Raw genomic sequence first — 27,543 nt, 5'->3', positions numbered from 1 at the left:
TATTTTTGAAAACAAGCCAGTGAAGATCCAAATAACCTCTCATAACCAACCACACACGACAACGTGGGCTCTATTTAAAATGGTGACCTCAAATACCCACTCTTCTGAAGCAGTCCTCCTCAATTATTAAACAGCCAAAAGACCAGAACACCATCTTCTTAAGAATCCTTTTAGGACCAATACAATTCAACAGATGCCCAGAAAACAACCCACCCTTTTAAACTAGTAACATTTATTTCATGTAAACAGGAAAACATGTAACTGCCATTGAAATATATATAGGGAGAAAAAACTTTTTCAGCTAAAGTCAAAAAGTAGAATTCATGAAAATGTTTTACTTAAAAGGAGAGCAAAAGTTCTAAGCTAATAAGAAATAAAGTTGTCTTATTAAGTAAAGAGGATTCTCCTTAAATAACTGCACTTAACCACTCTAAAAACCTTAGACAAGTCATAGGTTCAAACTGAAGACACAAACCAAACCATGAATTTTAAGAATTCTTAAGCTATCATTTCATTTAAGCCATTAATCAGAAAAGGGGATGCAGGCTTTTTAAAATAGCACATTGGCTAAATTACTTATACAAAACACATTAAAATACAGGTATTAGTAAAATAGTTATCTAAAATAAAATTAAAAACTGCTGAAACGTACAGCCTAATATCAACCTATTCTAAACACACTGGGCAGTCTAAGTATATTGTTTATACATCAAAAAATGTAAGTACTAGGACTCCCCGGGTGGTCCAGCGGTTAAGACTCAAAGCTTCCACCGCAAGGGACTCGGATCCATCCCTGGTTGGAAACTAAGTTCCTGCATGCCGCATGGTATGGGCAAAAAAAAAAAAAAAAATCCACACAGACAAGTAACTGGGAATTCTCAAGTTTCCAATAAGCATGTGAACATAACTACTAAGAATACCACACCTTCAAGATCAATCTGAGCCACTCATGTTTCTTGCGTTTTCCAACATGAAACTAAAGGAACTGAAGTTCAACGAAACTAAAGTCTAAAAAAGGTCTAAGAAATAATGCGTTACCCAAGCTCTGTGGTAAGCATCAGGCCTATGAATGAATGGACAACATATCCTGTACTACTTTCATTTTTACCCAGGACACACATATGCTAAAATGCAAAGAAATATAAAGACCTTGGGAAGAGTTTACACTTTTCTATCGATTTATTCTTCAACATCTAACCTAGCCAGAGATCAAATGGCCAACATCCACCGGATCACAGAAAAAACGAGGGAATTCCACACACAAAAAAATCTACTTCTGCTTCATTGACTACACTAAAGCTTTTGACTGTGTGGATCACAACAAACTGTGGAAAATTCTCAGAGATGGGAATTCCAGACCACCTTACCTGTCTCCTGAGAAACCTGTATGCCGGTCAAGAATCAACAGTTAGAACTGGACATGGAACAATGGACTGGTTCCAAACTGGGAAAGGAGTACATCAAGGCTGTATATCGTCACCCTGCTTACTTAACTAATATGCTGAGTACACATCATGCAATATGTCGGGCTTGATGAATCACAACCTGGAATCAAGACTGCCAAGAAAAATATCAACAACCTCAGATATGCAGATGATACCACTCTACTGGCAAAAAGTGAAGAGGAACTGAAGAGTTTCTTGATGAAGGTGAAAGAGGAGAGTGAAAAAGCTGGCTTAAAACTCAACTTGTAAAAAACTAAGATCATGGCTTCCAGTCCTATCATTTATGGCAAATAGATGGGGGAAATGTGGAAACAGTGACTGATTTTATTTTCTTGGGCTTCAAAACCACTGCAGATGGTAACTGGAGCCATATTAAAAGATGTTTGCTCCTTGGAAGAAAAGCTATGACAAACCTAGACAGCGTATTAAAAGAGGACATCACTCTGCCGACAAAGGTCCATACAGTCCAAGCTATGGCTTTTCCAGTAGTCATGTATGAATGTGAGAGTTGGACCATCAAGAAGGCTGAGCACCAAAGAACTGATGCTTTTTAACTGTGGTGCCAGAGAAGACTCGAGAGTCCCTTGAACAGAAAGGAAATCAACCTTGAATATTCCTTGGAAGGACTGATGTTGAAGTTCTAATATTTTGGCCACCTGATGCAAAAAGCTGACTCAGTAGAAAGACCCTGATGCTGGAAAAGATTGAGGGCAGGAGGAGAATGGGGTAGCAGAGGATGAGATGGTTGGATGGCATCACCGACTCAATGGACATGAGTCTGAGCAAAGTCTGGGACACAGTGAAGGACAGGGAAGCCTGGTGTGATGCAGTCCTTGGAGTTGCAAAGAGTCGGATATGACTTAGTGACTGAACAACATCAACATCTAACCTAAAACTTATATTCTACAATATATAGGTATTTTTTCAATTGTTTCCGTGGTATAGTACACATACTATTGGTGATATGTGAGAAGATGATTTAAATGTAACATAAATGCCTTTTTTTAAAAATATACTTGTGCTAATGAACACTGGAAAAACCACTCTTCATTCTGACTCTGAAATGCCATTGAATTCAAGGTACATAATTAAACTTACACATCACCAAAGAAGGAAAAAAAAACTTGATCTTAAAATGAATTACCATTTGGTATACAGATACTGCAAAAAAAACCTCACGTAAGTAATGTATTAAGCAGATGTTTGAGAGACGCTGCATGCGTGTCCTAATAACGTGCATGTGTGTCCATCGTGTCTGACTCCGTGCGGCCCACGGGCTGTGGCCCACAGGCACCTCTGTTCAGGGAGTTTTCTAGGCAAGAATACTGGAGAGGGTTGCCATTTCCTAGTTCAGGGGATCTTCCCAACCCAAGGACTGAACCTGTGTCTCCTGCACTGGCAGGCAGATTCTTTACCAATGAGCCACCTGGGAAGCTCTCATATCTCACTATATGCTAATTCAAATCCTTCATAATACAAACTGCTACTTACCTGTCTCTCCTCGAGTTGCTTTATTCTCTCATTTTGCTTCGTAAGACCTACTTTTCCAGTCCATTAAAAGTCTGAATCCATTCAAAGCAGGCCTGAGCAGGGCCTCAAACATCCGGTTCTCCCCCACAGAAACGACAGCCTCTCTCTCAAGGTTTCTGCTACTACCTGAAAACTTCCACCACTTCCCCAATCCTGACAGCAACTGCTGGCGCAGTAGCAGAATACCAGACCTACTCTGGACTGTCAGTGTAGCACTTCCAGCTCCACATGTTCCAAACAGAAGCCACCACTGGCCTCCCTTCCCTCTCCACACCGTATCTTCTTTCTTAATATTGCACTGGGAATCTTGGTCAGCCTAGGTCTTCAAGGCTGGAAACTATCCGACACTATTTCCAACAGCATCTGCCACCATCTCCCACTGCCTTCTCTGAAATGCACCATTTTCATCTTTCCATTTCACACCACCAGTACTGGTCTAGCAAACTGGTTCTCAAGCATTTGTTGAACTAAATTTATTTAGACCTTATTATTGAAGAAACAAAATCACCAGCTAAGAAATGATTCTGGTCAATTCCTCTTTCGAACATTACCTGGCATAACCATCCTGTCAACAGACATTTTAATAAAATGTCCCTGCTCAAAAAAGATTATGTCCTATGGCATACACACCCAGAATGAACAACTTGAGGCTTTTTTAAGATTCTTCATGCATGAGCTTCTATCACTGCTACTACTTCTGCCTCGTTTACACATACCACCTAATCCATTTGGATAAATCCTACATATCTTTCCAGGCTTCCCTTGTAGCTCACCTGATAAAGAATCCACCTGCAATGGAGGAGACCCTGATTCGATTCCTGGGTCAGGAAGATCTGCTGGAGAAGGGATAGGCTACTTACTCCAGTATTCTTGGGCTTCCCTGGTGGCTCAGCTGGTAAAGAATCTGCCTGCAATGTGGGAGATCTGGGTTCGATCCCTGGGTTGGGAAGATCCCCTGGAGAAGTATGGAAAGGCTACTCACTCCAGTATTCTGGCCTGGAGAATGCCATGGACTGTAGATCCATGGGGCTGCAAAGTTGGACATGACTGAGCAACTTTCACTTTACTACATATCCTTCAATATTTGGTTTGAAAACAGTAATTTCACTATCAAAGTTTTCCCTTCAGAGTTCAATGTACAGTTTCAACATAGCTCTATTTTATAACAGAGCTCACTACATGCCATTATAATTATTTACATTTCTATTTGTCTAGACTATGATTAGCTACATAGGTAATTTTCCTACTCAACATCTGAACTCAAGGGCCATACACAACCTGTTAACAAGATGCATTACAATACAGATTACTAGGTAAGAACACAGGTTCTGGAATCAGACCATTTTGGATGTGAATTTTGGCTGCAAACTTATTTGAATCACTTTGGGAAGTTCACTCAGTCTCCTCATCTGTAAAATGGAGATAACATCAATATGTTTTCTAATCAGTGTTCAATGAATACTAATTCTGATGAGGACAAGAAAGATGCTCAATGACTGCTTTCTGGATTAGAAAAAAAAAAAAAAAAGCACAATTTAAGTCAATACGAGAAATTAACCAGAGCCTTCTATTACTAGCCACTGAATAAATGTTTCAAGCACACCCATGCCCATTTAAAACCTCTAATTCTAGTTCTTACCATAAATCCAACATTTCTACCTGCCTTTCTTCATACAGAAGAAACCCCTGGGACTGACAGATGCATAAGTTTCCATTATTCATTATAAATTTTCTAAGTCCAAAATTTTTTTAAAAAGTAATGTGATTTTGCTGAAGCAAAAATTTTAGTTGTAGGCACTTGAGGCTAACCAAGAAGAAATAACTGACTGAGCCAAGCAATATTAACCGTTTTTCTCCACATTCTCAACTCTCAGGACACTCTCACAGTACTTGTCAAGATCTAGTGCATATCTCTCAACAAGGCCTCCCCAAAATGAAGATCTTTCTTCTTAATGACAAGGTCTCCCCCAAACGAACATCCTATTCTTCCCCTCTAGGACATTCTATGCTCATTCCAAATTCCTTGCCATTGTTTATGTTACTTCCTATACCCAGACTGGCCCTTTCTCCACCAACCAGATCCCTAGAGCTTCACTAATAATCCAAACCACTGACCTTTCACTGCATTTTTCCAAGTATACATGATTTAACGTTTATTCTCTTTTGCCTAGGTCTACTACTTTCCCTCCCCCAATTTTCTCACCCTCCTCCTCCTCTTTCTCCCTCACTCTCTCAAATACAGAGGCAAGTTCCCTCAAGAGCTACTCAAAATGTTCTGATCCATCAATGAAATTTCTCTTCTTAAAGCACAAATAATCTTCCTAAAGAGGTTTGAGGTATCATTGCTAATACTGTACAAGTAGGACTCTTTGATCAAGCCACTCCTAATGCATCCTTTTCATGTTCCATTCTTTGTGTAATAACTGCTTCTACCCCCAAAATTGGACTCCCTTTCCTTTTCTCAACTTTTTCTTGACAGAGGTGAGATTATAAAGCTGTTTTTTCCAATTTGAAGCCAAGATAATTTTTTCATCATATACATTTAATGCTTTATAATAATTGGCAAAGATCCTCCACAGTACTGCACCCACATGCACAGCTGACTCTACAGAGTCAAAAAACATAGAAGTACTATTTGGCATACAACCTGGAACAATTAAGTCCAACTTTTTAAAAAAATAATTTAAGTGTCAGAAAGAACAAGGTGAGAAAATACTCTCAAACAAAACAAATATAATTTCACATTAATGTATCAATTGTGGCAGCTGTTAAGCATTTTTTATTAGCAGCTAACATATTGCGGAGAAGGCAACGGCACCCCACTCCAGTTCTTTTGCCTAGAAAATCCCATGGAAGGAGGAGCCTGGTAGGCTGCAGTCCATGGGGTCGCTAGAGTCGGACACGACTGAGTGACTTCACTTCCACTTTTCACTTTCATGCTTTGGAGAAGGAAATGGCAACCCACTCCAGTGTTCTTGCCTGGAGAATCCCAGGGACGGGGGAGCCTGGTGGGCTGCCATCTATGGGGTCGCACAGAGTCGGACACGACTAAAGCAATGCAGCAGCAGCAGCATCTTATATTGAGCATTTCCCTGTGTCATACACACCACATTCTGTTTATACACTCATCCACTGATGAATACTCAGGCTGTCGCTGCCTTTCAGCTGCTATGAATAGTGCTATGAACACTGATGTGCAAATATCTTTAGGAGTCCCTGACTTACCTTCTTTGCTTAGATGCCTAAGGAATGGAATTCCTGGATCCTATTATGATTCTGTTTAATGTTTTAAGGAACCACCAGATTGTTTTCCACAGCAGCTATACTATTTCACATTCCCATCAGCAATGCACCAGGATTCTAATTTCTCCAAATCTGCATCAATACTGTTCCAATTTGTGATGACAGCTATCCTAATAGTGGGTATGAAGTGGTTTCCCGAAGTTTGGATTCGCACTTCCCTCATGATCAGTTATACTCATCTCTTTTCCTGTGCTTGCTGGCCCTCTGTGTAACCTGTTTGGAAAAATGTCTATTCAAATCCATTGCCCATTTTTAGTTGGGTTGTTTTATGGCGCTGTGATCCTCTACATAACCTAGATGTTAACCCTTTATCAGACATGATTTACCAATAGTTTCTCTGATCCTTTGGGCTGCCTTTCCCTCTCTTGATAGTGGTTCCTATTTCTTTCTTTTGCCGCCTGTGTTTCTGATGTCATACCAGAGAGATCAGTGCCAAATGCAATGTCATGAAACCTTTCCCCTATGTTTTCTTCCAAAAGTGCCATAGTTCTAGCTCTCAGGTTTAGGTCTCTGATCCTCAATTACTCAGATAATTTTAAAGCACAAATAATCATGTTTTTAATTTCATAAAAACTGTTTTCAAGTGTTGTGAGACTTACAGAATCTATATGCTACAGAAACCGTCAATGATACAGAAGATGTTAATTTATGCCCGGTTTACAATTTTTAAACAATTGGATATACGTAAACTGATAACCATACAATGGAATATTATGCCCTTCTAAGCACAGGAGTTGGGCGAGTAACCCAGGGTTAGGGTTAGTCATAGCCTATTCCATCAACCACATGATCCAAACATGAGACTCCTCTTCAACGACAATCAGTTCACCGAGTCACCCTGGACCTACCACAGTGAGTTCAAAACAGTAAGGACGGTTTTGAGTTTTTAAGGAAACAGCAATAACTGACATCTAGTAGACCACACAAATGACTATCTGAGGTCATTCATAATTTCAACATTAACTCACAAAACATTCCTTTCAGTGACATCATTTCTTTAAGAAGCAGGAGATTTAGCAGCTGCTATGATAAAAAGCAAGCACCATGTAACAATCAGTGTGGAACAGGAAATAGAGGTATAATGTCTGACCTGATTCTAAGGCTTGAGAATCTGTGCAGTATCCAACAGCCACATACATGGAAAATCAAAATATTCTCCTTCAAATTGCATGCATCAATTTTTCAAATAACTAAACTGTCAGGAAATAAATACTTAGGTTGCTTGGTCTTAACTACTTAACAAATGGAGCTGTTTTTTTGGCCAATGGGCAGGCACCATGGAAAATATTACTGAGACAGCTAACAAGAGACTTTGGACTATGCAGCCATGAACCAGGAGAAACCTGGGAGAATCACATCAGTGCCTAGAGAGGTGCAAAGCTAGAATATCTGAGACACTCTACCCCAACTCCCAGTCCTCAGAGGCCCCAAGCTGCCTGCCACAGTTCTTCAGTCATGTGAGCCGCTCCACTATTCTGCCAATAAAGCCATCCCTTTCTTTTGGGTTATTTAAGCTCTAATTCAGTTTCTATTACCAGCAACCCAAAGTCCTAAATAACAAAATCAGATGATTCAAACATTCAGCCTGATTTTCTTAGCAAAATCATCACTAACTAATGTAGATCAGGGTTTGCTTGTTTTTGTGTGTGTGTTTTTTTTTTTTTTTACACAATTTAGGGCATTACTTTAACTCAAATATAAATCATTCTGTTTACTATTTCCTGAACCAACTGAACAAAGAATGTTGTTAGATCAGTTCAGTTCAGTCACTCAGTTGTGTCTGACTCTTTGCAACCCCATGAATTGCAGCACGCCAGGCCTCCCTGTCCATCACCAACTCCCGGAGTTCACTCAAACTCACGTCTATTGAGTTGGTGATGCCATCCAGCCATCTCATCCTCTGTCGTCCCCTCTTCCTCCTGCCCCCAATCCCTCCCAGCATCAGAGTTTTTCCAATCAGTCAACTCTTCGCATCAGGTGGCCAAAGTACTGGAGTTTCAGCTTTAGCATCAGTCCTTCCAAAGAACACCCAGGGCTGATCTCCTTTAGAATGGACTGGTCGGATCTCCTTGCAGTCCAAGGGACCCTCAAGAGTCTTCTCCAACACCACAGTTCAAAACCATCAATTCTTCGGTGCTCAGCTTTCTTCACAGTCCAACTCTCACATACATACATGACCACTGGAAAACCCATAGCCTTGACTAGATGGACCTTTGTTGGCAAAGTAACGTCTCTGCTTTTCAATATGCTATCTAGATTGATCTAACTTTTCCTCCAAGGAGTATAGTATTAGTATTAGTCGCTCAGTCGTGTCTGACTTTTTGCGACCCCATGGACTGCAGCCCGCCAGGCTCCTCTGTCCATGGGATTCTCTAGGCAAAAATACTGGAGTGGGTTGCCATTTCCTCCTCCAGGGGATCCAAGGAGTAAGCGTTTTTTAATTTCATGGCAGCAATCACCATCTGCAGTGATTCTGCAGCCCAAAACAACAAAGTCTGACACTGTTTCCAGTTTCCCCATCTATTTCTGTATACTTAAAATTTAGTTTTAACGTTTTGCACATTGCTTGACAAAAATACCCATTTGAATTAATTTTTCATGAGATGACAGTAAAAATCTTACCACATTTTTTCTTTCAAACTCACATTAGAAATTAGAAAATTTCTAAGCAATCAAATTCTACTATACTCAAGTTACAGCTTCAAAGAATAAATAAAACATTCAATTTTATGAACACTAAAAGTCAAATATTTTCTTAAATACTTAATCGATTTCCAGAGATAAATTGATTTCCAGAAATAAATTCATATAGAACTCATATTTACTTTATGAGGATCTGTTTAATATTAATCAAAGACAGCAGTGACTTCAGCAATAAGAACAATTTACACTTCATTCATTGCAACTGAGAGAAAAGTAAACATTTCAAAAGTGAGAAAAGCTTAAATCAGAACTATACCAATTAATAAGGGCAATTACAGCGAATTTTTATGCCCTGTGATAAACCATTTATATAGACCAACTTCCCTGGTGGCTCAGCTAGTAAAGAATCTGCTTGCAATGTGGGAGTCCTGGGTTCAATCCCTGGGTTGGGAAGATCCCCTAGAGAAGGGAAAGGTTACCCACTCCAGTATTCTGGCCTGGAGAATTCCATGGACAGAGGAACCTGGCGGCTACAGTCCATGGGGTTACAAACAGTCGGACACAACTGAGTGACTCACAACAACAAACAGCATTTGGACTATGAGGACTACTGAGTTGTATAAATTCCCAGAGGCCTAGAGATGAAATGAGAGAAAAGAAAAAGATTATACTTTTTCCTAAGTAAACATTTAAAGAAAAAATAGAACTCATTAATCTCGTTGTACTTAACATCAAGCCACTGAGGTCTGAGCACCCGTTTGCAACACCCCAGCAGTGTCTGAATCAGTCAAGCAAGAAGAAAAAGGAGGAATGGAAGCAGGAGATGAAGAGAGAAAGAAAACTGGGCTCCAGGGGATAATGTGTATTAAAAGAATCAAGTGATCTTTATACCATGATACCTATGCATAAATTTAGGTTAATCATGTCCTCCTCCCAATGAAAAATATGTTAACCCCTAATTTATCTAGTACGTCTCTGATTTTAACCTTTCCCATACATTCAAATCAGTTAGAAATTTTTTTCTGATTTCTTTTCATCCTAATGTTTTGGCAGCCTGTTTTTAAAATTATTCCTTTTGTCACCCAGTGGGCAGATCCAGTTCAGTTCAGTCGCTCAGTCGTGTCCGACTCTGCGACCCCATGAATCGAAGCACGCCAGGTCTCCCTGTCCATCACCATCTCCCAGAGTTCACTCAAACTCACGTCCATCGAGTCGGTGATGCCATCCAGCCATCTCATCCTCTGTCATACCCTTCTCCTCCTGCCCCCAATCCCTCCCAACATCAGTCTTTTCCAATGAGTCAACTCTTCGCCCAAGAGTCACTCAAGATTTCTTTAGAATTCTAATTCATCTTGTATTTTCATCCAACCTTGAACAGAGCTAAGATTTTTAAAATACATTATAAAATATTTCAGATTATCACACTGGGATGAAATGGCAGTTTCAAGGAGCTTCAAAGTTTGTTGAGGATCCTTCATCCCTGGTTTTCATTCCAACACTGTTGCATGTTTCTCTTGCATCCATTTTTTTAAAATTTATGTATCTATTTACTGGCTGTGCCATACAGCTTGTGGGATCTGTAGTTCCGCAACCAGGGATCCAACGCAGGCCCTCAACAGTGAAACTGCAAAGTCCTAACCACTGTACCACCAAAGAACTCCCTCTTGCATCCATTCTTTATTCTAAATGCTTCTCAACCTGGCAACAGAAGGAACAAGCCTTCTTGCAGCTCACTATAAAACCAATGGGAGTGTATCAGGTAAGTTAAAGCAGCTTTCATCCCAGGATGAAGTCACAAAAATGCATGTGACTGACAAATTTCACATAATATTTTACAGTTATATCTTCACCTCTAACACATCGATTCATATTGCATCCCTAACCCCAATTCCATAACCCAAGGCAACCCTCACTAAAGTCCACCTATTTAATTCTAATTTTTAGCTAGAAAGAATGAGAACAGACAAAATTTTATCATAGAATCCTAAGCAGAAAACTCAAAGGTTAAAATACTTTCAACACCACCCAACACTTCAAATCACCAGTCATACTGAAGACAACTTAAAAAGCTAGATAAAATATTTAAAATTCTCTTCAAAGCAAAGACCTAAACAGACAATGAGCTATTATCAAAATCAAATTCCCTCAGACATAAAAGAAAACTGAGATTCAGAGTCCAGTTCAATATTTGGGTTGGCATCTGTCCTGGGGGTAATCTGGTGAAACTGAAGAGTGACTGAGTTACACCAACTCAGCAGCCCCCAAATTTAAAATTCCAACTCAAGAGAATTCCCTGGTAGTATAGTGGTTAGCACTAAGCACCTTCACTTCAGTGGCCTGTATTCAATCCCTGGTTGGGGAACTACTATCCTGCAAGCCACAGAGCGCAGCCAGAAGAAAAAATTCAACTACATGCTGTTACAAACACACAACTGAAAATTTAAGGAAACAAAAAATCTGGAAAACAGATTATGAAGAAAGATGTCAAGCAAGTATTAACAAAGGGAAAACTGGGTTAGGGTTAGGGTTATACAAAAAAAAAAAAGTAGACTTTAAGGAAAGGGTGCTTCCCTGGTAGCTCAGCGGGTAAAGAATCCGCCTGCAATGGAGGAGACCCTGGTTCAATTTCTGGGTTGGGAAGATCCACTGGAGAAGGGATATGCTACCCACTCCAGTATTCTTGGGTTTCCCTGGTGGCTCAGCTGGTAAAGAATCCACCTGCAATGTGGGAGACCTGGGTTCAATCCCTGGGTTGGGAAGATGCCCTGGAGAAGGGAATGGCTACCCACTCCAGTATTGTGCCCTGAAGAATTCCACAGACTGTACAGTCCATGAGGTTGCAAAGAGTCAGACACAACTGAGCAAATTTCACTTAAGGAAAGAAGCATTACTAGAAATAGAACCTTTCATAAAGATAATACGTTCAAGCTAAGAAAACAATGATTCTGTATTATATAAACCTAAAGTTTGATGTAGAAATATATAAAGCATAGGATTACAAAGATTTAGCAAGACTGAAAGAAAAATTTATATAAAATGGGGGAAATTAAAGATATAATGTATGTAAATAACAACATCAAAACATATCAAGCATCAAGCACTCAGGACTAAATCCATCAAAGATAGATTATAAGGAAGTTGTGAAAGACAGTAAAGAAGATCAAAATAAATCACAAAGCCTAGATTATCAATTCTCTCAGTCTGAACTGATAATCCAATACAATCCCAATCAAAGGGCGTGGATTCAATTCCCTGTCAGGGAACTAACATCCTGCACACTGCTCACTGTGGCCAAAATATAAAAATTTTTAAAAATTAAGAAGTGTTCAAAAAATTAACAAATCAGTAACAGAAAAAATTTTCAATGTGTTAAAGATTTTAACAGAAATTTCACAGAAGATATATAAAAAGCCAATAAACAGATAAAAATGTGCATTGTCAGTCATCCGCAAAAAGCACATAAAAACACCACAATGAGATAATCTCTCATACCCAACAGAGTGAGTAGAGAGACTGACGAGCAAATGCTGGCTAGAATTTTGGTTAACTGGAACTCATACACAGCTCATGGAAATGTAAACTGGCATTACCACTTTGGAGAACAGTTTGGCAACGGCTTATTAAGTTACACGTACATTTATCCTATAACCCAACAATTTCACTCCTTGGTATCAACCCAAGAGAAGTGAAAAACACGTGGTCACAGAAAGGCTTGGACACAGATGTTCAAAGCTTTACTCACAATAGCCCCAAACTGAAAAGAACGCATAATTGTGTTCAGTAACAGGTCATCACATATACTGTGGTATATTTCTACTGGAATAGAAATATTGCTGGAATACTACTCAGCAATAAATGAATTTTAAACTTCCCTGGTGGCTCAGATGGTAAAGCGTCTGCCTACAACGCGGGAGACCCAGGTTCAATCCCTGGGTCAGGAAGACCTCCTGGAGAAGGAAATGGCAACCCACTCCAGTATTCTTGCCTAGAAAATCCCATGGATGGAGGAGCCTGGTAGGCTACAATCCATGGGGTCGCAAAGAGTCGGCCACGACTGAGCAACTTTACTTCACTTCATAAATTACTGATATTTCCAACAATATGGATGAACTCAATAGTATTATGTTGACTCAAAGCAGCAAGTTACAAAAGAATGCTATACGATTCCATTTAAATGAAGTTCAAAAGCACATAAAACTCATCTGTAGTGACAAACAAGAACAGTAGTTTAGGCAGAAGAAATAACCAGAAAGGGGCAAAAGGGAACTTTATAATGCGATGCATAAATTCTATTTTAGGATTGAGGCAGTGGCTTCACAGTTGCAAATATTTATTGAAACTCAAACTGCACACTTCCATCTGTGTATTTCACTAAATAAAATCTATTTTAACTGTTAAAAAAGATCCTGAAATAGTATCCTAAAGCAGAGGCTCTAATCCTCATCCAACAGTAGTGTCTTTAGCAAAGGTCATACACTTGGTTAATTTATAAGTAATTTTAATATGTACACAGATCTTTGCCATTGTATATGTTATCTTATTTAATTTTGTGTTGGTTGAAGTGAGTGTGAACAAATAGAATCAATTTGTGTATTTTTATAAGAAATATATGATCTGTATTTAGATTTCATAAATTTGTGGTTGAAAAAGTAAATACACAATGCCTGAGTTATTCAAGCATCTCTAAAAGCTTTCTAATAGGTACATCCATGGGTTACATGATTATGATCCCACCTTCAGGACATTCTGGAAAAGGCAAAAATATGAGAACAGGGAAAAGATTAGTGGCTGCCAGAGGTGAGGGGTGGAGGAAGGGTTTAAATAAAAAGAATAAATATGAGGGACACTTCTGGGGCAACAGAACTGTTCTGTATCCGAATTGTAGTGCTGGTTATACTGCTGTATGCATTTATCAAAACTAACAGAACTGTACATCAAAAGCAATGAACTGTAACTTAAATTTTAAAAATTAAATTGAATTAAAAATTTTAATTAAAATTTAAAATTTTTTTAAATTAAAAAATAAATTAAAAAAAATTTTAAATTAATTTAAAATTTGTAAATTAAAAGGAAAAAGACTTTACAACTAAGTTTAACAAATGCTGAACCTGACAACATTTAAATAAAAACCAACCACCTCATATGCACCATCTTCCCAAGGTCCCCAGACTCTTTCTGAGGTTATGCATATGAACTCCTGACCTCCCCTATAACCAAAGAGCATACATTTACAGGTGACTAGTGTTTTGGGTCAAGTCTGAGGTTCCTCTAAGGTACTAAAATTTCCATGACGTTAACTCGCCTCCAAGGAGATCAAGTTCACGACATGATCAAAGGCATGTGCTATGTGATGGTTTCATCAGCTACCCTGCATCTTTCATCAAGAAAATTGTTTAACCACTCACTAGTCTATTGGCAGGAGAAGGTAGTGGCACCCCATCCAGTACTCTTGCCTGGAAAATCCCATGGACAGAGGAGTCTGGTGGGCTCCAGTCCATGGGGTTGCTAAGAGTCAGGCACGACTGAGCGATTTCACTTTCGCTTTTCCCTTTCATGCATTGGAGAAGGAAATGGCAACCCACTCCAGTGTTCTTGCCTGGAGAATCCCAGGGACAGAGGAGCCTAGTGGGCCGCCGTCTATGGGGTCGCACAGTTGGACACGACTGAAGCGACTTAGCAGCAGCAGCAGTCTATTGGCAACAAGCAACAATTAAAGAAACGTTGGATCTTTGAGAAAGTTCCAATTTCCCATCTGGAAGAAAAAGGGGAGTTCTAGTTTCAACTCCCATCAATATTTTTCACCTATTAAAAATACAGTATTATCAAAAGTACAGCACCATCTGAAAGTCCACATCAACTGTTATTCTTCTGAATAAAATAGCCAAGATATACCTCCATACACATAATCATCCCAGAATAATGTCTACCTTGAAAACTTTAATTTAAAAATTGTATCCTTAGATTTTAAGGCTATGTAGTTCAACAGGAAAAGTATCATGTGGCTTTTGCTAAAAGTTTTAGCTAACCTCAAATAGCATGCCTGAAAAAGATTTATAAGGTTATACCTCGGGAGTGAGGTAAGCACGTGACTTTAAGTCACAACTTAGGACCAAAGTCCCTTTCCTGTCTTTTAGATGCAGGCTTTTGTTTAAACTTGTACTAAACATTTGAACTGTGACATTCCTTAACCTGATCTGACATTATAAAATAAAACTAATGTAAACCATTTTAAGGCTATTTTAAATTCTAGACATATTTCCACCAAATAAAGACAGTAAAATATACAACTATGTATTCCCAACTAGAAGATTCAGGTTCTAAGTCACCTGTTGGAGAACTGAACACATTACTCAGGCCAGGGCCAGCTTCACGGGTCTGCAACCCACACACACTTGGTTTAATGCTACGTTGTAGCCATTCTGAGATTCTTAATTTTGGGGGGGGGGGTCTTAAATTTCTGAAATTCTGTCCTGTGCCACAATTCTATGGGAAAAGAGGAAACGAATTTACAAACAACAGTACTCCAGTGACCAAGAAAAATTTACTTCTGGGCTCACAAATTAACACAAATTTTTCTTCCTCCTTATTATGCCCAGAACTATACACATGGTTCCGAATCAGAGACTTAGATTTCAAAAAAAAGTCCATATCTACTGAAGCCTCATAACTGATTAATGTATTCCACCAGTCAATGATGTTAGCCCTTGTATACACATTCATGAAATCCATTTTGATGTGTACTTCACTAACATGGGCTTCCCCCGTGGCTCAGCTGATAAAGAATCCACCTGCAATGCAGGAGACCTGGGTTTGATCCCTGGGTTGGGAAGATCCCCTGGAGAAGAGAAAGGCTACCTACTCCAGTGTTCTGGCCTGGAGAAGTTCATGGACTGTGTAGCCCATGGGGTCACAAAGAGTCGGACACAACTAAGCAATGTTCACTTTCACTGACACCCAAAATTTATATATGTGGTGCTATTATTCACAAAATTTTATATTCTAAAAACCAGTATTTTATTTTTAAAAAGTCTTTAAAGTTTTAAGAAAGAACAAGTAAACAAGCAAACAAAATAAGAGAGCAAACAGCTCCTGAGCCGCAAGATAAACAGTGTGTGGTAAAGAAAGAAGTCTCCCGAAAAGGTATCCTGGCACTCAGTAGGCACTCAAACATCTAATGTTTACAACCATTTAAAGTGTCAGCACTCTCTTCAGGAAAAAAAAAGATTCAGCCCTGCTGATAAGGATATTAAAACTCCAAATCCACGGAAGACAAAATAGGGTGAGGCTGAAAAATTAGTAGAAATGATTAGGAAAAAAGGTAACAGAATAAGAAGGTGTATAATAAAGAAGCTTAATCCTTACTTACGATACTTATCAAGAAGTAGCTTTGTTTTTTCCATTGTACACACGGATGCTTGACAAAAGTTTTTGGAAAGGGGATAAAATATGTCTTTAAATTAAAAAAAAAAAAAAATTATCCAGGATGTCTTTCAGCCACATCAGTAACATATATATTTTAAAAAAGCATTTAAAAACTCCAATGGAAAGGATGAAGGAGGCCATTTTTTAATAATACAATTTTATATTCTATTTAAAGAAATTAACTCAGAAAACTGAATAGAAACAGGTATTGGAGACTATGGGAAAATGCAGAGAATTTACCAAGGCAAATAAATGGCTATTAAGTTGAAATTTTTGTGTCACTAAATAATGTTCTACTACAGATTATTATTCAATAGTAACACTGAAGCCATTAACAGTCTCTGAGATGTTAAAACAAGAAACCCATTCACTCTAAAGCTGAACATTTGTTAGATATCCTCAAGCTGAGGACTGCTTTCTACCAACTTTCTACTTCAGCACTGAGGCAATCTAATCTAACGGGAGAAAGTCAGGAATCAGGTCTTTCCATTAAACTCCTGAGCTCACCAACCTCTGGGCTAGCATCTATCTAGTACAGGAAAAAGCTGCACGGTAGGAAGGAAGTCTGCTTGCCCTGCATTGCTGGGCTGTAAGCTTGTGTTGTTATGGACACCAGCACAATAGCGCAAATATAAGGGCAAGGAAGCAAAAAGCTGACCGGATTAGAGAATCTGGTCCATGTGATCAGTGTGTTAATGAGACTATAATTACCTAAAAGTTCCCAAGTATACCCAAATTATTTGATTTTTAAAGAAGATTTATCAGGGGGTTAGGGTGAGTACTATAACAAAACCACAGAAGTTAAAGAATCTTTTATTCTCAAATCTAATCTTGTTCCAATTATTATTGCAGACTATAGAAGAAGAAGAGATACAAATACATTTAAAGGGTTTCAGAGTGGATAGACAGTTTTGTCTTCTGCTTCTATGCCTTTCCCTGGAATGAGTACAGGAGAGAAAGGATTATTTAACCAGACAGTAAACCTAACCAGAAAGGCATCTTTCCTTTTTTTTTTTTTTTTGCAAAAATCCACATTTAACACTGCCTCTCCTGCTTTCCTGTTTGCTCCCCACAGCTTGTGGCAGAGCAAAGGAATACGGTTCGCCCTTGAATGGGTAGTATCTCTGCATTATCTCCTGTTTTAAACAAAGCCTCCAGAACTTTTAATTCTTAATGTTTAAGAATTAAAAACATACACTAGCATTATAAAGTTAGTTTTTAGGCCTTCCCAAACAACTTCAGAGTCAACCTAACTAACCTTGCCTCAAAACCCAACTCAGACGTTTACTGGTTCTGTCATGTTGAACAGGCCACTCTTCATTTATAAGCTTCTGACAGCAACAATATCTCAAAGTATTATTGTAAGGATTAAATGATCTAATACACAGAAGCAACTAGAAGTGTATCTGGCACTTAGTAATCACACACATTAGCTTAATACTAATGCCCTGGTATGTATCAATAACTCCTTATACCACACACACTAATGATCCTTCTTGAACTCTCAAAATTTAATTACCTCCCCTGACCAAACAAATACATGAATTACTGGAGAATAAACTAATATACATAAATAACTCTTAAAAGGTCTTAATTACAGAAGTATCAATCATACAGTTCAGAACTACAGTTAAAATGTTGAACACAGAGCTCTGATTTAATAGTATCATAATAAGCTAACATAGCCTTAGTCAAACTAGTCTAAAGGAATATCTCATTATTTTGTTAAAACCACATTGTGAATAAACACCATTATCTTCATATTTAAGAGCCAGTATTTACTGGGGAGCTTCCCACGTGGAGCCAGTGGTAAAGAACCTGCCTGGCAATGCAGGAGATGTAAGAGATGGGGAAGATTCCCTGGAGAAGGAAATGGCAACCCATTCTAGAATTCTTCCCTGGAAAATCTCATGAACAGGAGTCTGGCAGGCTACAATCCATGGGGTCACAAAAAGTCAGACACAACTGAAGTGAACTGGCATGCACACATTTACTGAACTATGTGCCAATCACTGAGCTGTGGACTTTTCATACATTATCCTAGTTAATCTTCATAGGGTTGCTGAGGTAGGACAACTGATCCTTATTTCAGAGAGAGGACTCCAAATCTCCAAAAGACTAAGTAATTTGCCCCAAATCAAAGAGTTAGTATCTTTCTAGATTCTAAAATACCAGAATAGACACTTCACCATGATGTGAATGATCACCTGAATAGAGTTTTTCCCTAAAACAGTAAGATTTTTCCAACTCTACCAATATGACAACATACAATAAAACACTGAAACTTAGGCATTAAGAGAAAAAATTCAATTCAGTTGCTCAGTCATGTCCAACTCTGCGACCGCATGGACTGCAGCACACCATGCCTCCCTGTCCACCACCAACTCCCGGAGCTTGCTCCAACTCATGTCCATCGAGTTGGTGATGCCATCCTACCATCTCATCCTGTCACCCCCTTCTCTTCCTGCCTTCAATCTTTCCCAGCATCAGGGTATTTTCCAATGAGTCGGCTCTTCGCATCAGATGGCCAAAGTATTGGAGCTTCAGCTTCAGCATCAGTCGTTCTAATGAATATTCAGGACTGATTTCCTTTAAGATGGACTCTGGATCTCCCTGCAGTCCTAGGGACTCTCAAGAGTCTTCTCCAACACCACAGTTCAAAAGCATGAATTCTTTGGCACTCAGCTTTCTTTATAGTCCAACTCTCACATCCATACATGACCACTGGAAAAACCATAGCCTTGACTAGACAGACCTTTGTCGGCAAAGTAATGTCTCTGCTTTTTAATATGCTGTCTAGGTTGGTCATAGCTTTTCTTCCAAGAAGCAAGTGTCTTTTAATTTCATGGCTGCAGTCACCATCTGCAGTGATTTTGGAGCCCAGAAAAATAAAGTCTGACACTGTTTGCACTGTTTCCCCATCTATTTCCCATGAACTGATGGGACCAGATGCCATGATCTTCGTTTTCTGAATGTTGAGCTTTAACCCAACTTTTTCACTCTCCTCTTTGACTTTCATCAGAGGCTTCTGAGTTTCTCTTCACTTTCTGCCATAAGGGTGGTGTCATCTGCATATCTGAGGTTATTGATATTTCTCCCGGCAATCTTGATTCCAGCTTGTGCTTCTTCCGGCCCAATGTTTCTCATGATGTACTCTGCATAGAAGTTAAATAAGCAGGGTGACAATATACAGCCTTGACGTATATTTGGCACCAGTTTCCTATTTGGCACCAGTCTGTTGTTCCATGTCCAGTTCTGTTGGCGTTATTGCCAAATTCAGACTTAAATGGAAGAAAGCAGGGAAAACCATTAGACCATTCAGGTATGAGCTAAATCAAATCCCTTATGATTATACAGTAGAAGTGAGAAATAGATTTAAGGGACTAGATCTGATAGAGTACCTGATGAACTATGAACGGAGATTCGTGACATTGTACAGGAGACAGGGATCAAGACCATCCCCATGGAAAAGAAATGCAAAAAAGCAAAATGGCTGTCTGAGGAGGCCTTACAAATAGCTGTGAAAAGAAGAGAAGCCAAAGCAATGCAGAAAAGGAAAGATATAAGCATCTGAATGCAGAGTTCCAAAGAATAGCAAGGAGAGATAAGAAAGCCTTCCTCAGTGATCAGTGCAAAGAAACAGAGGAAAACAACAGAATGGGAAAGTCTAGAGATCTCTTCAAGAAAATTAGAGCTACTAAGGGAACATTTCATGCAAAGATGGGCTCGATAAAGGACAGAAATGCTATGGACCTAACAGAAGCAGAAGATATTAAGAAGAGGTGGCAAGAATACACAGAAGAACTGTACAAAAAAGAGCTTCACAACCCAGATAATCACAATGGTGTGATCACTCACCTAGAGCCAGACATCCTGGAATGTGAAGTCAAGTGGGCCTTAGAAAGCATCACTACGAACAAAGCTAGTGGAAGTGATGGAATTCCAGTTAAGCTATTTCAAATCCTGAAAAATGAGGCTGTGAAAGTGCTGCACTCAATGTGCCAGCACATTTGGAAAACTCAGCAGTGGCCACAGGACTGGAAAAGGTCAGTTTTCATTCCAATCCCAAAGAAAGGCAATGCCAAAGAATGCTCAAACTACCGCACAATTGCACTCATCTCACATGCTAGTAAAGTAATGCTCAAAATTCTCCAAGCCAGGCTTCAGCAATATGTGAACCGTGAACTTCCTGATGTTCAAGCTAGTTTTAGAAAAGGCAGAGGAACCAGAAATCAAATTGCCAACATCCGCTGGATCATGGAAAAAGCAAGAGAGTTCCAGAAAGACACCTATTTCTGCTTTACTGATTACGCCAAAGCCTTTGACTGTATGGATCACAATTAACTGTGGAAAGTCTGATTAGCACCTCTCAATTAAAAAATTATGTGGATGCTGGAATGCACTACACCTGCTGACACCACCACAATAAAATATAAGCAGAAGTGAGTGAGACGGATTTTGATTCTCAAATGTCAAAATGTCTTGACTAACAGCAAAACAAGCAACAACTACAAGACACGTTAAAACATACTAAAAATTCTGATGGTATAGGGAGGCCTATGCCATCCATCAGGCCTCCCTGACAGACAGGGAGCCCTGGCGTGCTGCGATTCATGGGGTCGCAAAGAGTCGGACACGACTGAGCAACTGAACTGAAAGGAACTGGATGTAACATGAGTATTTTGCCAACTGCGAGGTATATCCAGGAACTCAGATATAAAATCGTCCCCAAAATTAAACTTAAAAAGAACCCATAAAAGATTGCTCTGTGGTTATATAAGAATATATTCTCTACCTTATTCTTAGGAAATAATCTCTAAAGAAGCGTAACGACACAGTGCCTCAATCTTACTCTCAAATGGTTAAAAGAAAAAACAAGAGTATGATAAAACACATGAAACAAAGTGTAAACAATTGGTGAAGGACACTGGTAAGCTCCTCATATTACTTCCATAGATTTTACTAAATCTGAAATAATATCAAAGCAAAAAATTTTTAAGTTTGCCACAAATGTGAAAGAAGATTAATAAATAGTCTGTAGGTACACAAACATTCGTCATTCTTTCTCTTATGATAAAAACAAAATCCAAACAAGAAAACAGGTTGTATATTCTGAACACAAGGAAGGCTGCATAAGACTGCCCTAGAATGATGTTATGAATCATGTGAATCACATAATCTGCCTTGCTCATTTCCATGTCTTCCAAGCAATCTCTGATTATAACTTTACTAACAAGTTAGGTCCACCATGCCAATGTTCTATTAAATTTACAACCAAACAAAAGAAACAATTTAAAAAGAACTTTTACCAAGGAATTAAACACAAAAGTAAAGGCAGTGCAGTAACAGAAGTCAAAATTGTTGGTTATCTCTTTAGGGTACATAAGTGACTGCGAAAGGGTGGGAGGCAGTCTTAATGAAAGAGCTGCAAATGTTCATCTTAATCTGAGTGTAGTTACATAGGCTAAGAAGTTGCCAAAAGTTAGGGTTACAAACTTCATTACGTGCATATCATATCTCAATTGTTTTTTAATTAAAACAAAAAGTACTTTCAGAGAAGTTCTTGGCTCAAATACAAAATCTACAATGCAACAGACTAACTTATATTGCACTGGCATTCCGATTCGTTAACCAGTCCCTGTAATCTTTGTTAACATGAGTGGAGCTCTGAGATGGATATCTTTCAAAAAGAAAAAAAAAACACTGCACAACTTTTAAGAAAAGGGTGCACAATGAGATCAAGGCACGTGCAAGGAAGAAGGAAGAGATGGCTCAGGAGCTCCTACCAGATAATATTTAATCTTGACTAATCTGTAACATTAACTATGCTACAAAAAGGCTAGAAATCAGGTTAGACATCCTCCCCTATTCTGTCTTAGCCTGCTTGAAAAAGTAAACTTGCAAGTTTTTTTTCCCCTTTTGGGGGGACTATGGGAATAAGAAAAATTTTTTTAATATAGCTTTGGCAAAAACTAAAACAGTACACTCTGGATGTTGTCCTTTATTCAAAACAATATCTGCATGTAAGGGCAATATAAACCAAAATCAATGTATGTAATGGTAAAGAGAACCAGAAAACTAACATTTAAGAGACAAGTATGGAAACAGATAAGGGGAGACCAGCTACTGCTATCTTCCTTCCACTGGGCTATATCTCATTTCAGAGATTCAAGTACTGTTAACCTCGCTGTGTCAGTGTTTCCACTGCACAATTTAAAACAAAAAATTTTTTTTCTAGTTAAACAGTGAAGTTGCCAAGTAACTACTCAGAAACCACTCAACTCTACTTCAAAATTTTTTTAGCCAACAAGTATTTTCTAAGTTCCCTTTCTTAATAACAAAGTGAATACAATCATAAGTTCAGAAATCCACATAAAAGATCTGGGAATAATCATTTATATTAAATTCTATAAAACTAATCTATGGTTAACAGAGAGATTAGATTATAATACCCTGAAAATAGTTGAGCATATTCTTTTTAAAAGCTCCTATAATCCATATGGATTGAAAATAATCCAACTGAAAAAATTAGACAAATGATAACAGGAAATCACAGGAAAAATGCAAATGTTCAACAAATATGAAAATATGGTCAACCTCAGATAACCAGAAATATACAAATGAAAACAATGACAATAACTATTTTCCATCTCTAAGACTGGCAAAAAGATACTATTTAATTTGAAATTCTGAAATGAGCATGGAAAATGACTACTTTAGCATACACTTCTGGTAGGACAAAACTGTTACAGCTCCTCTGAACACCATTTTGGCAGTGTGGTAAAACTATAGCCCTGCATAACATACAACCCAGTAACTCTATTTCTCTTGATAAATTTGAGAAGTAGTCACGCATGCACTGAGAGAGAGATAGAAAAACCTTCACTGCGACAGACAGTAACAACAAAACAAAGTTTATATAGGGAACATTATAATAAGCAAATGTCTCTAAGACATATTACTGAAGAAAGCTTAAGATGTAGAGAGAAATGTACAGTGTATTAAGAAACAAGGGGAAAAACTGAGCCTGGACTTGTGACCCCTGCCCACCACCTCTGCCCACAGCTTGGTTCCTTCTCCCACCTGTACGGATGTGCATCTTTCAAGAGCAAGGAAGGTGAGGATCAGTGAGGTTATTACTTGGTTTGCCCAGGATCTGCTAAAAGTAGAGAACTCCAATTCCCAGGGAAATTATTATTATCACTACATACAGACACTTATAAAGAAACTGGACTTCAAGGACATTCACCTCAGTACTGTGGCAGAAAAATCACAAAATTAGTAGAAATTATGTTCATGCCATCACATTCTAACAAAAATAATGATTTCATATGAACCTACTGCTATCCTCACCCAATGACGGTGGCAAAAAGCTGCTTTGTGTATACAAATCACTGGCTTCATACTTTCAGAGAAGACACGCCTCCTGTTGGAACAGTTCTGACACTGTTTTGATGAGCCAAAGTTGGCTCCGTGGGTTAAGCAACAATCTTTAGATCAAATGCACTTCATATCTGTGCTTTAAATCAAAGTCTGAACAATCCCTATGCTAGAGAATTATTTACACATGAGGTTAAAAAAAAAAATCTTTATTCCTAATACATGTACCACACTGGTCTTGACATGATTTCCTTTGCCTCTAGGATTCTTTTCCTAGCATTCAAAAAGTTTAAATAACAGCCATTTCCTTTTTGTTATGTAGATGGAAAAAATAAATATCCAAATGAATATAACACAACATTCAGATATTCTAAATACCAGAATATTCTAAATACCAGTAGGAATCAACACTGAATAGACCACTTTAACTTCCCCAGTGGCCAGTGGTTAAGACTCTGAGCTCCCAATGCAGGTGGCATGGGTTCAATCTCTGGTCAGAGAACTAAAATCCCACACACCACAAAAAACAAACCCTGCAGCTTCTTTTTAAAAAAGTATATGAATAGACAAATTCAGCATGAATACTAAGTTTACTAAATTCCCACATTCAGACTTCAGCTTAAGAACCTTGTATTCCTAAAGTCTTAAGATTAGCCATGAACTTACTGGGCTTAGTTTTACATAGTAAGACTCCCACAAAATGTTTTCTCTAGCCTATTACAGATGGTTTAATTAGCATAAATACGTCACTAAATTAACATAGTATGTAACCTAATAATGTTTTAAAAAACTGAACTACTGAGTTTCTGAGTTAATTTTTTTATTAGTGTTCTCATGCATTTTTTGAATGTTTTTAAATGAAGTATAGTCAATTTACAATGTTGTGCTAATTTCTGCTGTACAGCAAAGTGGCTCATTTATACACATATATACATTTTTTAATATTCTTTTCTACTGTGGCTTATTCCAGGAGATTGGATATATTTCCCTGAGCTATATGGTAAGACCTTGTTGTTTATCCATTCTAAACATAATAGTTTGAAACTACTAATCCCAAACCCCCAGTCCATCCCTCTGACCCCACTTCTCGAGTTCTCCAATTTTAAAGCAAATTACCTGTCCTCAAGAATAAGAAAAGCACAGGTGAAATAAATTACAAGCATAAAGTCATCAACCAGTATCCTAATAAAGTCAGATATCTGAAATAAATTATAAACATAATTATACTGGGTTGAATTTAACCTAGAAAAATATTTCCTACAAATTAAAACCAAGATTGGAAACATCCAAAGGCCAATATAAATTAGTAGTCCAGAAACACTTATTATTTTTCAAGAGCCAAATTTCTTACTGGGCATATATCACTGTTTTACAACAATAATTTTATTAACCTCTTGATAAAAACTTTCCTTCCTCCTTTCTTGGCTAGCTTTTGCAGTCAACACACATAAAATCAAGCAGTTTAAACCACTTCAAACCAAATGTGTCAGTGAGAAATCCATGGCAAGATAATGTCATTCACTTTCTAGTATGCACACTTTAGTATAAAGAATAACAATGTGCTATGCTAGAAGAATTAGGAAGTGGGGGGGCTTTGAGCAAACTGTTTTCACGCCGAGGGTAAAAGAAAAAAGGACAGGAAACACAGACTGAGGAAACAATCAACTGCCCAGAGACTACCACCAAAACTATGCAGCTATATGACACTATCTCCCCAAACATCAAGAACTATAATTCTAGATTTTAGCGTGATACAAACTCTCTCTTATGGGAAGAGAAGAAATAAGAAAACTAACCGTACAAAGCAACTATCCATTCTCTGTATTCTTAAAAGCAAGTATGACTGTGCACCTCTACCTTTTGGTATCCACAACCAGTAGCATCATTTTAGTTAAAATTCCCTTCACTCTTAACGTATGACATGATATAGTCCCTTTAAATTAACAGCCGACTGAGAACTTCCAGACTGACTCTGCTGAAACCCCTAGTATACAAAAGACAGGAGACTTGTCCTAATCATTCATCAGTTTGAAGACTTTATTAAAAAACAAACAAAAAAGATAATCCCCCAACTCCTATTCCTTTCCTTTATAGGCTACAAACTGAATGAGGTCATTCTGGTTCCCACTGTATCCACAGGCCTAGGACATAACAGTGTCAGTAAATAGGTGGCATTTGGTAAATGTTTATTGTATTAATAAACCTAAGCCAAATCCTGTATTCCTGATCAGGGAATCGTGACTTCCCTGGTGGCTCAGATGGTAAAGCGTCTGCCTACAATGCAGAAGACCTGGGTTCAATCCCTGGGTTGGGAAGATCCTCTGGAGAAGGAAATGGCAACCCACTCCAGTACTCTTGCCTGGAAAGCCCCATGGACAGAGGAGCATGGTAGGCTGCTACAGTCCATGGGGCCGCAAAGAGTCGGACAGGACTGAGCAACTTCACTCACTCAAATCCTGTAGAGAAAACAAGCAAGGATAATAAAGAGGAAGATGTTTCAAGGCAGAGAAAATGCTTCAGAGAACTCAAAACTGCTATCAAAATGAAAACCTTTAAAGTTCAAAGTTACCTAGACTACATGGAAGTTATTTTAAATTATATGATCAATTTAAAGATGCCTGTTTAACATCATGGACTTATTTCTCAATACAAAAAGAAGTAAGACCTTACCTTGGCATACATCAGAAGGTTAGTGTAAGAAAGAGCTATATATATACACAGAGAGAGCACGCTATATATAGAGCTCTAAAGAAAGTTCTCAGCAGCTCTATACAGTTCATACTTTCAACACTTCCTTCAAGGTTTATCTCATGCCACATAACACCAGTATTTACTCATCTTTGCTAAATCAATCACTTGAATCGTCTGCTTTAGCCACATACGACATCTGATGATTTCAGATGGGAAAAAATATTTTCCAATCTCAAGTAAGCAACATTTCCATATCAAATGATCCTCTGCCACTTATTCAAATCCCATTGTTACCAACTATTACTTACTCATAAGCTGTCTTCAAGCTACACAAAGATCTCACTATCCACCTATCAGAGACTCAATATGTCAATTTACCCATAAAATGACTTTTTACCGAGACTTTAAAAATTGTAAAACAAAAGCAAAAAGTATTAAATAACACACAATATTTTTATAGCTTTCTTTTATCTAGTAGTAATAATGGTGGCTGAATTTATTTTGGGGGGCTCCAAAATCACTGCAGATGGTGACTGCAGCCATGGAATTAAAAAGACGCTTACTCCTTGGAAGGAAAGTTATGACCAACCTCGACAGCATATTAAAAAGCAAAGACGTTACTTTGTCAACAAAGGTCTGTCTCGTCAAGGCTATGGTTTTTCCAGTAGTCATGTATGGATGTGAGAGTTGGACTATAAAGAAAGCTGAGGGCTGAAGAATTGATGCCTTTGAGCTGTGGTGTTGGAGAAGACTCTTGCGAGTCCCTTGGATAGCAAGGAGATCCAACCAATCCATCCTAAAGGAGATCAGTCCTGGGTGTTCTCTGGAAGGACTGATGTTGAAGCTGAAACTCCAATACTTTAGCCACCTGATGCGAACAGCTGACTCACTGGAAAAGTCCCTGATGCTGGGAAAGATTGAGGGCAGGAGGAGAAGCGGACGTCAGAGGATGAGATGGTTGGATGGCATCACTCACTCAATGGACATGAGTGTGGGTAAACTCCGGGAGTTGGTCAAGGACAGGGAGGCCTGGCGTGGGGTCGCAAAGAGTCGGACACAACTGAGCAACTGAACTGAACTAAAAAATGATGACAAAACCACAGGAAATAATGATGACAAAATGACATCC

The 27,543-nt window shown here is 38.5% G+C and overlaps 1 protein-coding gene and 1 non-coding gene across 17 annotated transcripts in view; one reads left to right on the top strand and one right to left on the bottom strand.

Moving 5' to 3' along the window:
• MTMR3 (myotubularin related protein 3) overlaps positions 1–27,543 on the bottom strand; it is a 131,428-nt gene that overhangs the window by 69,756 nt on the left and 34,129 nt on the right.
• TRNAC-ACA (transfer RNA cysteine (anticodon ACA)) lies at positions 25,967–26,038 on the top strand. The gene has a single exon. It is a non-coding gene; the product is annotated as a tRNA-Cys (tRNA).

Source organism: Bos taurus, chromosome 17, assembly GCF_002263795.3.
Source record: "Bos taurus isolate L1 Dominette 01449 registration number 42190680 breed Hereford chromosome 17, ARS-UCD2.0, whole genome shotgun sequence".
Classification (NCBI taxonomy): Eukaryota; Metazoa; Chordata; class Mammalia; order Artiodactyla; family Bovidae; genus Bos; species Bos taurus.
The sequence above is the reverse complement of the archived record's forward strand: the minus strand, read 5'-3'. Positions and strand labels throughout refer to the sequence as shown.